Source organism: Aquarana catesbeiana, linkage group LG09 (assembly GCF_042186555.1).
Source record: "Aquarana catesbeiana isolate 2022-GZ linkage group LG09, ASM4218655v1, whole genome shotgun sequence".
NCBI classification, from domain to species: domain Eukaryota; kingdom Metazoa; phylum Chordata; class Amphibia; order Anura; family Ranidae; genus Aquarana; species Aquarana catesbeiana.
The window spans coordinates 219,108,928-219,123,684 of record NC_133332.1 but is presented as its reverse complement, the minus strand read 5'-3'; the positions used below and the strand labels follow the sequence as shown (position 1 = coordinate 219,123,684).

The following is a 14,757-nucleotide window of genomic DNA, read 5'->3' as shown; positions in this document are numbered from 1 at the left end:
ACTTTCGACGGACTTTTGGCGGACTTGCGGTGGACTTTCTAACGAACGGACTTGCCTACATACGATCACACAAAAGTCCGACAGATTCGTACGTGATGACGTACACCGGACTAAAATAAGGAAGTTGATAGCCAGTAGCCAATAGCTGCCCTAGCTTGGGTTTTTGTCCAACGGACTAGCATACAGACGAGCGGATTTCTGGGTCCGGCAGAGTTACGACGTAAAGATTTGAAGCATGTTCCAAATCTAAAGTCCGTCAGATTTGCGACTGGAAAAGTCCGCTGAAGGTCCAGTGAAGCCCACACACGATCGGATTTGGTCCGTCAGCGTCCGTCGGACTTTTGTAGCCGAAAAGTCCGACCGTGTGTACGCCCCATTACTAAGCTGTTATAGGAACAGTTTTGTTTCTTTTGGGATAAAGGTTTTACATAAATAAAAAAAGCTAATCATTGTAAGCACGCCTATCAGTTTTCAATGGTTTGTTTCAACTGCTCTTCTCATCTGCAGAACAGCTTAAAAAAACAACAGACTTAGGTTTAGCTCTCTAATATGATGTCTAACTTGTGTATATGGTCTGGCATGTTAAATCTCATAGGTGTGGAATGGGCCCTTCAATAATCACTTTGTCTCTGCACTTGACAAGCAAGCCACAGTTAACAGCTCATATAATAAAACAGACTGAACCATTCAACAAATGATAGTATTTTATGCAAGAATAAATTGTGGCCTATAAACCCTGGGCTGCGTTCTTACAAATGGCTCTACTGCATCCCTTTGATGTTACATTGTATAGGGCGGTTACAACCCTTCTATATTGGCTTGTGCACCAGCATATAAAGTGCTTATAACACACACACCGCCTCACCTCTCTGCCCAGAATAGCTGCTGGCAGGCTCAGGGAAACTGGATCCACCAACAGGAGACAGACGCAGACAGGACCATCTGCTAACTGTACCAGCAGGACTATTAGCTCTACAGGTTATCGCTGATAATTGTGCAAGAATAAGTCATGCTAAGAGTGATAAACACGAAATCATTAATCAAGTATAGGCGTTAAAATATATAATTGTTTTACACCAAGCACTACAAAAAAAAAAAAAAAAGTACTGTTTTAATGTTATTTTTTCACAGATGACTAAGAAATATTTTACATTTCCAACACTCCAAGCTGAGCAAGCAAGTTCAGTAGCATGCAGATGCCTTGACAGCTAAATGACTTTAGCTGTGACTGAGCTGGGTACATTCAAATTAGTCAGTTACACACAGACTGCCAAAAAGCAGGATGATCTTGATGACAGGAGGTGAACACACACTTTACCAATGTCCAAAGGACAGGGGTGGGTCCTGAAACAAGAGGTGCTGTTTAACTACTTCAACCCCAGAAGCCATTTTTTTGCGATACAGCACTGCAAAATTTTAAGTGACGGTCGTGCAACGCTGTACCCAACCACAATTGACATCCTTGTTTTTTCCCACAAATAGAGCTTTCTTTTGATGGGATTTGATCACCTCTGCGGTTTTTGTTTTTTGCGCTATAAACAAAAAAACTGTGACAATTTTGAAAAACAAATTTTTACTTTTTTCTATAATAAATATCCAAAAAATAAATTAAAAAAAAACAAAATTTCTTTATTAGTTTAGGCCAATATGTATTCTTGTACATATTTTTTCTAAAAAAAAAAAAAAAATTGCAATAAGCGTATATTGATTGGTTATAGCGTCTAAAAATTAGGGGATATATTCATGGCATTTTTATTATAAATTTTTTTTTTTTTTACTAGTAATTGCGGTGATCAGCGATTTTTAGCGGGACTGCGACATTGCAGTGGACAGATCGGACACTTTTGTGGGACCAATGACATTTATACAGAGATCAGAGCTAAAAATAGCCACTGACTACTGTATAAATGTCACTGGCAGGGAAGGGGTTAACACCAGGGGGCGATCAAGTAGTTAACTGTGTCCTAGGGAGGTGCTTCTAATGGTGGGGACAGTGTACTGACGGGGATTAGAGAGAGATTGCTGTTCCTGATTACTAGGAACAGCAGATCTCTCTCTCAACTTCCCTGACAGAACGGGGATCTGTATGTTTACATTGACAGATCCCCGTTCTGTCTCTCTCTGGAGCGATCGCGGGTCTAGTGGCCGGCCACATGCATCACCACTGGCAGCACACATGCGCCTCCTATAGGTCTGAAAGCGGCCGCCGTACAGCTACGGCGATTCGCGCAGGGGAGCCAACCTGCCGCCATATAATGACGGTGGCTGGTCGGCAAGGTGTTAAAGGATAAGCTCACCTGTATCGAAAAAAAATAATAAATGCATATTTTTTGCAGAAATCAGATGTGCATTTATTTTTTTCCTGCAGGAGGCTGGAAAGCATTGCACCCTCGATCAGTAGATCATGAGTGCAATGTGGGCCCCTGCAGACACGTCCTCTGGTTTTCTGTTATAAAGCTGGAGGACATGTCAGTAGACTACAAGAGCTTTCATCAGCGCCCCCACGGCCCACTGAAACTAGCAGACAGGACTTGTAGTTTATTCACAAAAATCGGTGAATGACGCAGCTGTGTGGGTGGAGCACTTTTAAAAAGGGGAGGAGAGGAGGCAGGAGTTTGATCATGGTACATGTTGCACCCTAAATATGGGTGGAACATTAACATGTTCCAAAGGTGAACTTATCCTGTAACTGTAGTGCAAGTTCAGAACTTGCCTATGCTTTTGTCAGGCATGGGTACCTGGATTACATGACTAGCTTTACCTAACTATAATGCCACACTATATAATGTACACACTTTTCGGACCTTTCGCATTCTTGGTCCGGTGGACTCTGCAATCAGACCGTGTGTAGGCTCTGGCGGACTTTTTCCCAAAAGTCCGCCGGACCTAGATTTGAAACATGTTTTAAATCTTTCCATCGGACTCGGTTTCTGACGGAAAGTCCGCTCGTCTGTGTGCTGGTCCAACGGACCAGATACGACGCAAGGGTAGGGTATTGCATTTTGCGCTCGCTGCAATAGGAAAAACAAATTTTCCTATTGCGGCGAGTGCGGGTCATACCAGGCCCTTAGGTCTGGTATGGATTTTAAAGGGAACCCTCTACGGCGAAAAAACGGCGTGGGGTCCCCCCTAGAATCCATACCAGACCCCGATTCGAGCATGCAGCCCGGCCGGTCAGGAAAGGGGGTGGGGACGAGCGAGCGCCGCCCCCCCTCCTGAACCGTACCAGGCCGCATGCCCTCAACATGGGGGGTTGGTGCTTTGGGGAGGGGGCGCCCTGCGGGGCCCCCCCACCCCAAAGCACCTTGTCCCCATGTTGATGAGGACAAGGGCCTCTTCCCGACAACCCTGGCCGTTTGGTTGTCAGGGTCTGCGGGCGGGGGGCTTATCGGAAGAAGAGGGAAGAAGACAAGAAGCCCAGAAGTCCGGACCTCCGCTGGCAAAAGAGCGGCATGAAGACAGCGGAGGAGGCAGCAGAAGAACTGGAACACCGGGAGAAGAGGCCAGAGAGAGCGGAGAAGAACCAACCGGACGCCGGGAGAAGAGGAACCGGAGGGACCCCCGAAGCCAGAAGAAGACCCCCGAAGCCGGAGCTCTTTAATAAATTATTTTAAAAACCTGTGTAGTGTGTTTTATTATTGACACTTATTCCCTAGGTGAATGGGTAGGGGTACCATGTACCCCATACTCATTCACATAGGGTGGGGGGCCGGGATCTGGAGGCCCTCTTATTATAGGGGCTCCCAGATTCCGATAAGCCCCCCGCCCGCAGACCCCGACAACCAACGGCCAGGGTTGTCGGGAAGAGGCCCTTGTCCTCATCAATATGGGGACAAGGTGCTTTGGGGTGGGGGGGCCCTTCAGGGTGCCCCCCCACGGACTTAGGCCGCCGGAAAGTCCGGTCGTGTGTGGGCAAGTCCGTCTGTTTTTAAGTCCGGCGCATCTGGCGGACAAAGTCCGTCGGAAAGTCTGCCGGACCAAGTATGCCAGAAAGTCCGATCGTGTGTACGCGGCATTACTCATGAGGTTTGGATGTTGCAAATAATGTTTGCCTACACCCATAGAGAACCTAGAGGAACTGTAGTCTACTCACATAATTTGTATTACAAACATCTTTGCCATTCTGAAGCTTCCCTCCAACCACTTTGCATAATATAAATATATATATTATATATCCCCTGCTCCTCCCAGGACCTCCTGCTCTCTAGCTCCCTTGTTACCTCCTCTCATGCTCGTCTTCAGGACTTCTCCAGAGCCTCTCCCATCCTCTGGAATTCCCTGCCCCGGTATATCCGATCAGCCCCTAACCTGGCCACCTTTAGGAGATCCCTTAAAACTCACTTATTCAGGGAAGCCTATCCCACACCCACCTAACAACCCCATCAAATCATTCCCCGCATCTATTACCTTTTGTACCACCACCTCCTCCCTTTAGAATGTAAACTCTACGAGCAAGGCCCTCCTGTCCCTTCTGTATTGTACTGTAATTGTGCTGTTCCCCCCTCTACATTGTAAAGCGCTGCGTAAACTGTTGGTACTATATAAATCGTGAATAATAATAATACTGTGAGTCTGTACTTGCCAAATATGCTGCAGAAATCTCCCTTCACTGAGTCTGGCTGCAACCATTTTAAGCTGAAGCTGCTGCCTGTTCACTGTTTGTTTTTACCTTGCAAGAAAAATGTATCCCTTTAAATCCTATGGGTGCAGTGCATTTTGAAGTCATTCATGCTGCATCTTTGGTGCGGTTTTAAAAATCACACCAAAAACACAGCTTCATATTGAAATTAATGGATATCACAGTAAAACGCACCCGCAATTTGCGTTATTGGTGCATTTTTGAGTCACATGTCCATTTGGTGCAGGTGGCCCAAAAATGCATCTGAAACACAGTAAGGTTTTGCTGCAGAGCGAATATAGCACTGCAAAATTTTCAAAAGGGGCCTCATGTGCAGTTTCTGGTGTGAACGGGCCCTAAAAGGTACATGTTTAAAAAAAAAATTTTATTTGGTCACTTTTTTGGGTAACTACACTTTTGTGGGAAAAAAAAAAAAAAATAGCAAAGAAAAAATAATATTGCGTATACAATTGTGACACAAGTCATATTGTAATTGAATGTTATTAAAAATTACCTTTCCTTTTCAATCTGCAGCCACTGTAATTTTCTGAGAATGCATGGCAATATGGCTATCTGAAGTTGTTCTGTACACAGAGTGTGTACTGACTACCCCCAGAAACATAATTTCCTGCTTTTGTGATTGGCTCACCAATTTACCCAGAAGTCTGCCTAAGACACAAGTCAGATTTCAGGCATCCCCTGCAACAAAAATGTCATTTTTGGTGAGACAGTTCCTGTAGGAACAAGTCTAAAGGGATGCAGGCCCAGCAGATTTCCTCAGAGCCCTGCAGGTGCACACCTGATAATTATGAAACCACTCCCATTAGACCCACTCATCACTGAGGCTCAGGGGAACATACAGGGATTACTTCAGAATAACAAAAAGGAATCTGCAACAAAGGTTGTTCCAGTTTCAAAAGTCTGCTATCATAGAGATCAGGAAGGCGGCAAACATGTTTTTCCCAGTATGGCCTAGAAGAAACAGAAAATTATTTTTTCCCTGCACACATGCAAGATGAGTGGAAATGATCTGTGCTCAGCGAGAGCAGAGACAGTGGGCAGCGTAGAGATAATCCTCCATGATTGTCTTAGGTGGGATAAAGGGAAAACACAACTAAACCCAGCTGAACACAGGAGGTTCACTGTAGAGGAGGTCATACAGCTTGCAGATTATCACCGATTAGGCTGAATAAAGAGATAATTCCCACTTCCAATCCCGATCAGCGCAGCTTATGATGGGCAGAGGTAACAGTGGGCTAGGTGAGAACTGGTGATGAGTTTGGCCAGGTTTGTGCAATGGTGCCAGCTGTTGTAGCCTGCCCATACACAAGCAGTTAAGCAGCTGAAATGTCTCCTTGGCGATGAGCTTCCACTCTGCCAGAGTGGACAAAATTGAACATACAGTATAACTGCAGTCCAGGTGATTCCCAGTCACCAATCATGACAGCAGCAAATATATATGGCCATTAATTGGTTGCATTTTTAATTCTTGGCCAGATGTTTCACATACATACAGTATGAGAATGATCGGTACAGGAATTTGTTTACCTGGAGAACTCCAGGAAACAAAGTACAGTTAAATGCACAGATGAAATGCATATTCAACAGCTGTTTTACTTGCCAAAGATATTCTTTTATCTGTTCCTGAGATTTACACAGCCTTGCCAAACAGCGCAGTCCTACCTGACGGGGCAGGGGACCTGAACTTTCTCTGCTGCAGTTCCACTTTCACATACAGGTATCCTCCACACCCCAACTCTGTGACTGGACAGTGAAAGGAAAAGCAGCATACTAATGAGCTCTTCCCACTGCCTCCTATCAGCACTGCAACACACCTGACTAACTTATTATGCTGTTTCTTCCTCCCAACCCCTAAGCTCTGCTGTTTAGTCGGCAGCAAAGGTCCCATACAAAGTTGAATTCAGATGTGTACACTGCATGCATTTAAAAAAATACATTTAATGATGTATTAAAGAGGAACTGCAGTCTGCTCACATAATTTATAATAAAAATATCTTTGCCATTCTGAAGCTTCCCTCCAACCACTTTGCATATTATTACTTCCCATGCCAGTTCTAAGTTGATCACATGACCGTGGACAGTTCTAAGTCCCTGCTTCCAGCTGGGATCACCCCTTCCTCTCTCTACTGCTCCAGTGCTGACAGGAGTGACAGACAGGAGAGGGGGTGGGCATTTCTGGCTCTGCCTCTCAGCTAAACGCTGAAAGGCAGAGCGAGCTGTCAGTCAGACAGCCGGGGGGATCCTGAAAATATTGTCGGGATCCTTCTTGATCGTGGCTTGACTCTGCCCCATCAGCCACTAACAGGTCATAGCCTGCTATCAACTAATTGTAGGTCAGGAGTATGTCTTTAAGTATGTAAACAGTAAAAAAGGGAGGACAGACCATATTGGCCCCATAAAGAATGAGGAAGGACTTCTGGTTACAAAGGATGGGGAGATCGCAAAGGTATTGAATTTATTCTTCTCCTCAGTCTTCACGAGTGAATCGGGGGGCTTCAGTAACCAAAACTGCAGTGTTTATCCTTATGACACATCACAGGAAGCACCTCCATGGTTAACAGAGGACAGAATTAAAATTAGACTTGGGAAACTTAACATTAATAAATCACCGGGACCAGATGGCTTGCACCCAAGAGTGCTCAGTCAAGTAATTGCCAGACCATTGTTCCTAATTTTTACTGACAGTCTACTGACTGGAATGGTACCAGCTGACTGGAGAAAAGCCAATGTAGCACCAATATTTAACCACTTGCCGTGTCAGTCTGACACCCCGCAACACCAATCTAGGTAAAGAGTCTCTGACGGAGGCTCTTTACCACGTGATCAGCCGTGTCCGTGGAGGGGATGATAAGGGATTATATACAAGATTTTAGTAATGAGAACGGTATCATTAGCAGTAATCAGCATGGATTCATGAAGAATCGTTCTTGCCAAACCAAGAACTTCTATGAGGAGGTGAGTTGCCATCCAGATAAAGGAAGGCCCGTAGACTTGGTGTATCTGGATTTTGCAAAAGCATTTGACGCAGTTCCCCATAAACGTTTACTGTACAAAATAAGGTCCGTTGGCATGGACCATAGGGTAAGTACATGGATTGAATGCTGGCTACAAGGGTGAGTTCAGAGGGTGGTAATAAATTGGGAGTACTCAGAATGGTCAGGGGTGGGTAGTGGGGTCACCCAGGGTTCTGTGCTGTGACCAATCCTGTGTAATTTGTTCATAAAAGACCTGGAGGATGGGGTAAACATCTTCAATCCCTGAATTTGTGGACGATACTAAGCTAAGCAGGGCAATAACTTCTCCACAGGATGTGGAAACCTTGCAAAAAGATCTGAACAAATTAATGGGGTGGGCAACTACATGGCAAATGAGGTTCAATGTAGAAAAGTGTAAAATAATGCATTTGGGTGGCAAAAATATGAATGCAATCTATACACTGGGGGGAGAACCTCTGGGGGAATCTAGGATGGAAAAGGACCTGGGGGGTCCTAGTAGATGATAGGCTCAGCAATGGCATGCAATGCCAAGCTGCTGCTAATAAAGCAAACAGAATATTGGCATGCACTAAAAAGGGGATCAACTCCAGAGATAAAACGATAATTCTCCCGCTCTACAAAACTCTGGTCCGGCCGCACCTATGCTGTCCAGTTCTGGGCACCTGTCCTCAGGAAGGATGTACTGGAAATGGAGCGAGTACAAAGAAGGGCAACAAAGCTAATAAAGGGTCTGGAGGATATAAGTTATGAGGAAAGGTTGCGAGCATTGAACTTATTCTCTCTGGAGAAGAGAAGCTTGAGAGGGAATATGATTTCAATTTACAAATGGTGACCCCACAATACAGATAAAACTTTTTTGCGGAAGGGAGTTTAACAAGACTCATGGCCACTCATTAAAATTAGAAGAAAAGAGGTTTAACCTTAAACTGCGTAGAGGTTTCTTTACTGTAATGCCCCAATGGAAAATGTCCGATCGGAGCGTGTTGTCGGAAATTCCGACCGTGTGTGGGCTCCATCGGACATTTTCCATCGGATTTTCCAACACACAAAGTTGGAGAGCAGGAGATAAAATTTTCCGACAACAAAATCCGTTGTCGGAAATTCCGATCGTGTGTACACAGATCCGACGGACAAAGTGCCACGCATGCTCAGAATAAATAAAGAGATGAAAGCTATTGACCACTGCCCCGTTTATAGTCCCGACGTACGTGTTTTACGTCACCGCGTTCAGAACGATCGGATTTTCCGACAACTTTATGTGACCGTGTGTATGCAAGACAAGTTTGAGCCAACATCCGTCGGAAAAAATCCTAGGATTTTGTTGTCGGAATGTCCGAACAAAGTCCGACCGTGTGTACGCCCTGTAAGAGCGGCAAGGATGTGGAATTCCCTTCCACAGGCGGTGGTCTCAGCCGGGAGCATTGATAGTTTCAAGAAACTATTAGAAAAGCACCTGAACGACCACAACATACAGGGATATACAAGGTAATACTGACACATAATCACACACACAGGTTGGACTTGATGGACTTGTGTCTTTTTTCGACCTCACCTACTATGTAACTATGTAGGAGCAATAGTCAAAAAAAAGGTGGGGGGGGAGAAAAAGGGGGGTAGTTCAGAGAGCCCCTGATCGGACTTTGAAGGCACAGCAAATCAAGAAAATCATATACGAAATAACAATACAGTAAATTTTATTAGATACAAAAGTATAAATGACAAAGACATTGACAAACAATCTAAAAAGCATCTATGTGAAAGATATACGTAATGTAAGCCCCGATGCGTCAACACGTTTCGTTTTAAAGACTTCCTCAGGACACATCCAGGTTTCAAATAATACAGAAAAAAGGTCTTACTATCTAAAATGAAAAACAAAAAACACATGAGCATATAATACCATATAGAACCAGATGAGGCGCACTGACCATTATACACAGGGCAAATACTGTTTAAGTTTGAAGTTACTTTGAAGGAGGCTTTCATAGACTTAAATAATTAGAAAAAATTCTGTAGTTCATGTTTCCGCTGCAAAGTGCAGATTATTATATCATTTCAAGGTAGAAATGAGCATATTTTTTTTACAAAGCACAGACGCTGCAGCATAGGACGCTTTCTAACAGAGGGGATTGCATGTAATTTACTAAGTGGCATAACAACCACTTTAAGTGCAGCCAATTTCACAAACAAAATAAATCAGCACAAGGCACAAAACTTACAGTCAGTAGGATGTGTCCTTTGTGCCGATTCCTCTGCTAGTTAAAAGCTACTAGTAATCTTCCTCCATCCTACCGTCCTCCCAACTCAACCCCTCCCCCCCACCCACCACTATAATAATCTGGTGCGGTGGGGGATAATACAACTGAAGGGCTTTCACAAGCTCTCATCAAGAGAACCTAACTTTGCCCACCCAGCTCCATCAGTCATGGGAGCCAGACTAGAGTCTCGAATAATGGAAGACAATCTATGAATAGAGGGGACAGAGCTATCAATTGTCAGATCTTCCTTCATTCACAGATCCTGTTGCATTCATAGATGCTGTAGTACTGACTTCTATGAATGGTGGAGCTGGACAGTAACAACGGGCATTGTCGGGTTCTCTTGATGACAGCCTGCGGCAGGCCATTATTTGTTAGGTATACAAATAGCTGCTCCGGAAGATTACGGCAGCTGGGGCAAGCACGGCAGAGGAGAATTATTACTAACTGCAAAGAAATAAGCACAAGGTGCACATCCCACTCACTGTAAGTTATGTTCCTTGTGCTGATTTTTCTGTCTTTAATTTTGGCTGCGCTTAGGTTTTAAAACACATAACCTGATAGATTCACCTGCAGATAATGTTTGGGAGTATCAGATTCACTGCTTAATAAATATATGCCTCAGTGTGGATCGGTGTATGACTAAATGCTACTGCAAGCTCTGAGTAGCTACTCCAGACTCTCTGCAGTACTGGTCACATGATCAAGGCCCAAATATGTTCATTTGATCTGTTAGAGCAGGGGTCTCCAAACTTTTCACTCTGAGGGCCACATCGCAAATTTTACACTAATTTGCAGGCCAACAAAAAAAATCAGTTATTTATAAATGATCTGCAGCAGCAGCAGAATACAATAGACAGGCAGCTGGCAGTGGTGCTGGATGGTGCTCCTTTATCCCCTGCCCGCACCTAAATGCCATAGCCTCATGCACTGGGACTAAACTTCCAGTGTGCATGGGGCATTACATCTTTGTTCCCGTCGGAGTCTCCTCATACATCTGTGTCCACATCAGAGCCCCCACACATTTGTGTTCTTACAGAGCCCCCCCCCCCCCCCACACACACACACACACACACACACACACACACACACACTTGTGTCCTCCTTAGAATCAACTATGCACATTTGTGTCCCCCTCAAAGCCCCCTGTTGCCCCCCTCAAAGCCTCCTGATGCACATTTGTCTACCCCACAGGTTACGCCACGCATATTTATGTACCCCACAGAGCCCTGATGCACATTTGTGCTCCCTCATGGCCCTGTGATGCACATTTGTGTACCCTTAGAGCCCTGACATCCACATCTGTGTACCCCTCAGAGCACTGCATGCACATTTGTGTACCCCTCAGAGCCCCCCTCTGCACATGTGTACCCCTAAGAGCCCCCCTCTGCACATGTGTACCCCTAAGAGCCCCCCTCTGCACATTTGTGTACCCCCTAGAGTCCCCTATGCACATGTGTGTACTCCTCAGAGCCCCCCACACACACACACACACTTACAGTTGTGCTTATAAGTTTACATACCCTGGCAGAATTTATGATTTCATGGCCATTTTCAGAGAATATGAATGATAACACAAAAACATTTCTTTCACTCATGGTTAGTGTTTGGCTGAAACCATTTACTATCAAATCAACTGTGTTTACTCTTTTTAAAACATAATCACAAGAGAAACTACCCAAGTGACCCTGATCAAAAGTTTACATACCCTGGTGATTTTGGCCTAACAAAACACAAGTTGAGACAAAGGGGTTTGAATGGCTATTAAAAGGTAACCATCCTCACCTGTGATCTATTTGCTTGTAATTAGTGCTGTGTGTATAAAAAAGGTCAGTGAGTTTCTGGACTCCTGACAGACCCTTGCATCTTTCCATCCAGTGCTGCACTGAGGTTTCTGGATTCTGACTCATGGGGAAAGCAAAGGAATTGTCAAAGGATCTGCGGGAAAAGGTAGTTGAACTTTATAAAACAGGAAAGGGATATAAAAAGATATCCAAGGAATTGAGAATGCCAATCAGCAGTGTTCAAACTCTCATGAAGAAGTGAAAAATGAGGGGTTCTGTTGAAACCAAACCACGGTCAGGTAGACCAAGGTTTCGGCTACAACGGCCAGGAAAATTGTTTGGGATGCAAAGAAAACCCCACAAATAACTTCAGGTGAAATGCAGGACTCTCTGAAATCATGTGGTGTGGCTGTTTCAAGATGCACAATAAGGAGGCACTTGAAGAAAGATGGGCTGCATGGTCATGTCCTCATAAGAAAGCCATTACTACGCAAATGCCACAAAGTATCCCGCTTAAACAGCACAGCCTCAAACCTTCTGGCACAAAGCCATTTGGAATGGAGTGATGAGACCAAAATTGAGCTTTTTGGCCACAACTGTAAACACTACATTTGGAGAGGAATCAACAAGGCCTATGATGAAAGGTACACCATTCCTACTGTGAAACACGGAGGTGGATCGCTGAGGTTTTGGGGATGTGTGAGCTACAAAGGCACAGGAAATTTGGTCAAAATTGATGGCAAGATGAATGCAATATGTTATCAAAAAATACTGAAGGAACATTTGCATTAATCAGCCAGGAAGCTGCGCATGGGACATACTTGGACATTCCAACATGACAATGATCCAAAACACAAGGCCAAGTCGACCTGTCATTGGCTACAGCAGAATAAAGTGAAGGTTCTGGAGTGGCCATCTCAGTCTCCTGACCTCAATATCATTGAGCCACTCTGGGGAGATCTCAAATGTGCAGTTCATGCAAGACAGCCCAAGAATTTACAGGAACTGGAGGCTTTTTGCCAAGAGGAATGGGCAGCTTTACCATCTGAGAAGATAAAGAGCCTCAGCCACAAATGCCACAAATACCACAAAAGACTTCAAGCTGTCATTGATGTTAAAGGGGGAAATACACGGTATTAAGAACTGGGGTATGTAAACTTTTGATCAGGGTCATTTGGGTAGTTTCTGTTGTGATTATGATTTAAAAAGAGTAAACACACTTGATTGATAATAAATGGCTTCAGAAAAACACTAACCTTGAGTGAAAGAAAAGTTTTTGTTTTATCATTCATAGTCTCTGAAAAATGGCCAAGAAATCAAATTCTGCCAGGGTATGTAAACTAATGAGCACAACTCTATATTGGTCCAAGCTGGGCCAATGTAACTAACTAAAAAAAATAGCGTGGTAAAAGACACTTATGTTAACAGCGGGCAGGAATCAGAAGGTGCAGCGGGTCTCCACTGAATTATTTTACTGCCGGTCATAGTAACCAATGGTGGGTCCGGGAGAGGCGGGCTTTGTCGGGTAGCAGGACCTGCTCTGCAAACTGTGGGAGGAGGAGGAGGAGTATGCAGCGGAAGACCTGCAACTCCAAAAAGCCCGAGCAGAGACCGGTCACTGCAGTGAGCCTGAAGACTCAAGCTGCAGGCCAGAAATAACGTCCTAGCGGGCCAGATGTGGCTGTACTTTGGAGACCCCTTAGAGGAAGGTGTTCCGCTTGCTTCATCTTCACCACAGATCACAATCAAATGCCTGAGATTATCATTATATGACTTGCACTACAGGGAGCATGGGGCATCCTATTCCCCAGGGAAGGTATTTTAGCCTATCACCCTTTATTTCACTTATTTACAAACTATATTTAAAGAGCAACATCTATAATGCTTTTAGTGAACATATAGTCTTTTTTATTTACCAACGGTAGACTTGCCATAGAAATATCATTATTCTCTTGTCTGTATGTACATTGTAAACAATTACCGTGACTGTTGATCAAACAGCCGAGGAGGGAAAAAAAAAAAATTGTAAAAATCTGCAATCATTTTTAAAAAACTTGCCGATCAAGTCCCCATACCTCTCATTCCATATGCAGAGTATGCAGACCACAAAAAGTGACAGCATTCTTTACATACTCTGTATATATTGTATACCCGACAGCCGAACACACTAGCCACATAGACTTACATGTTGGAATGTGACCTAACAGCGTGACAAAGCTGAAATGTAAAAAAAAAAAAGAGAGAAATTTTACAGCTTGAGTATTCGCCACACTGCAAGCATTGCTGCACAACTCCAGCCAACGCTTTTATCATTTTAGTTTTGAACAAAATGCAAAAGGATAGAGACGCTGTCAGGCTTTTCTTTAGGGTCCGTGTCCCCATTGGGTAATCTCGAGGGGGACATACTTCAGCTAAACACTTTTTAAAAATTGAAAGGTTAGAACATCTGTCAGGTTATTAGTACCTACCTTCCTGCCCTGACAACCCCTCGCCACCTACAGTAAAACCAGCTTTACAGTGGTTGTAAATCGTCCTCTACTATTTCAATCTATATAGCACAGGCAGCTGGTCGCTGCCTGTGAAAGTGCACTCACAGTTTTGGTTTCAATATAAATCGTCCTTCTATGTGCTGTGACATGTCCCGCTGTGTATATCCTTTAACGGCACACAATGTGTGCCGTTTCTGTCTCCTCTACTTGCTGGGTCATTAGCTTACAATGAGCCTCGCCATGCTGCAGTATGATCCTCTCCGCCTTGCTAGTGATTTGCTGTCCTCATTGTGTTTGCTCTATTGCCGTAGTGACAGCAATCGAGATAGAGGCTTGGTTACGGCGCATGCGCAAGATTTCCACAGGGAAACGAACTAAGGGCGGAAATGAAGTCCACAAAAGCTTCAGCATACAGGAGGATGAATGGCGCGGGCGATAATAAAACTGATGTATGGCTTAGTAATGTTTAACACCATTTATATATTTAAAAAAAAAACTAGATAAGTTACGGGGTTTACTTCCTCTTTAAAGTGTTTAATGACTTTTACCAAAAAAATTTAAAAATGAACATTTTTACAAAGTTGCTTTTAG

General features: G+C 44.1%; 1 protein-coding gene across 5 annotated transcripts in view; it reads right to left on the bottom strand.

Annotated features, from left to right (window-relative positions):
• Window positions 1–14,757, bottom strand: part of RALGPS1 (Ral GEF with PH domain and SH3 binding motif 1) — an 839,296-nt gene that overhangs the window by 751,103 nt on the left and 73,436 nt on the right. The gene's annotated exons all lie outside the window — the stretch shown is intronic.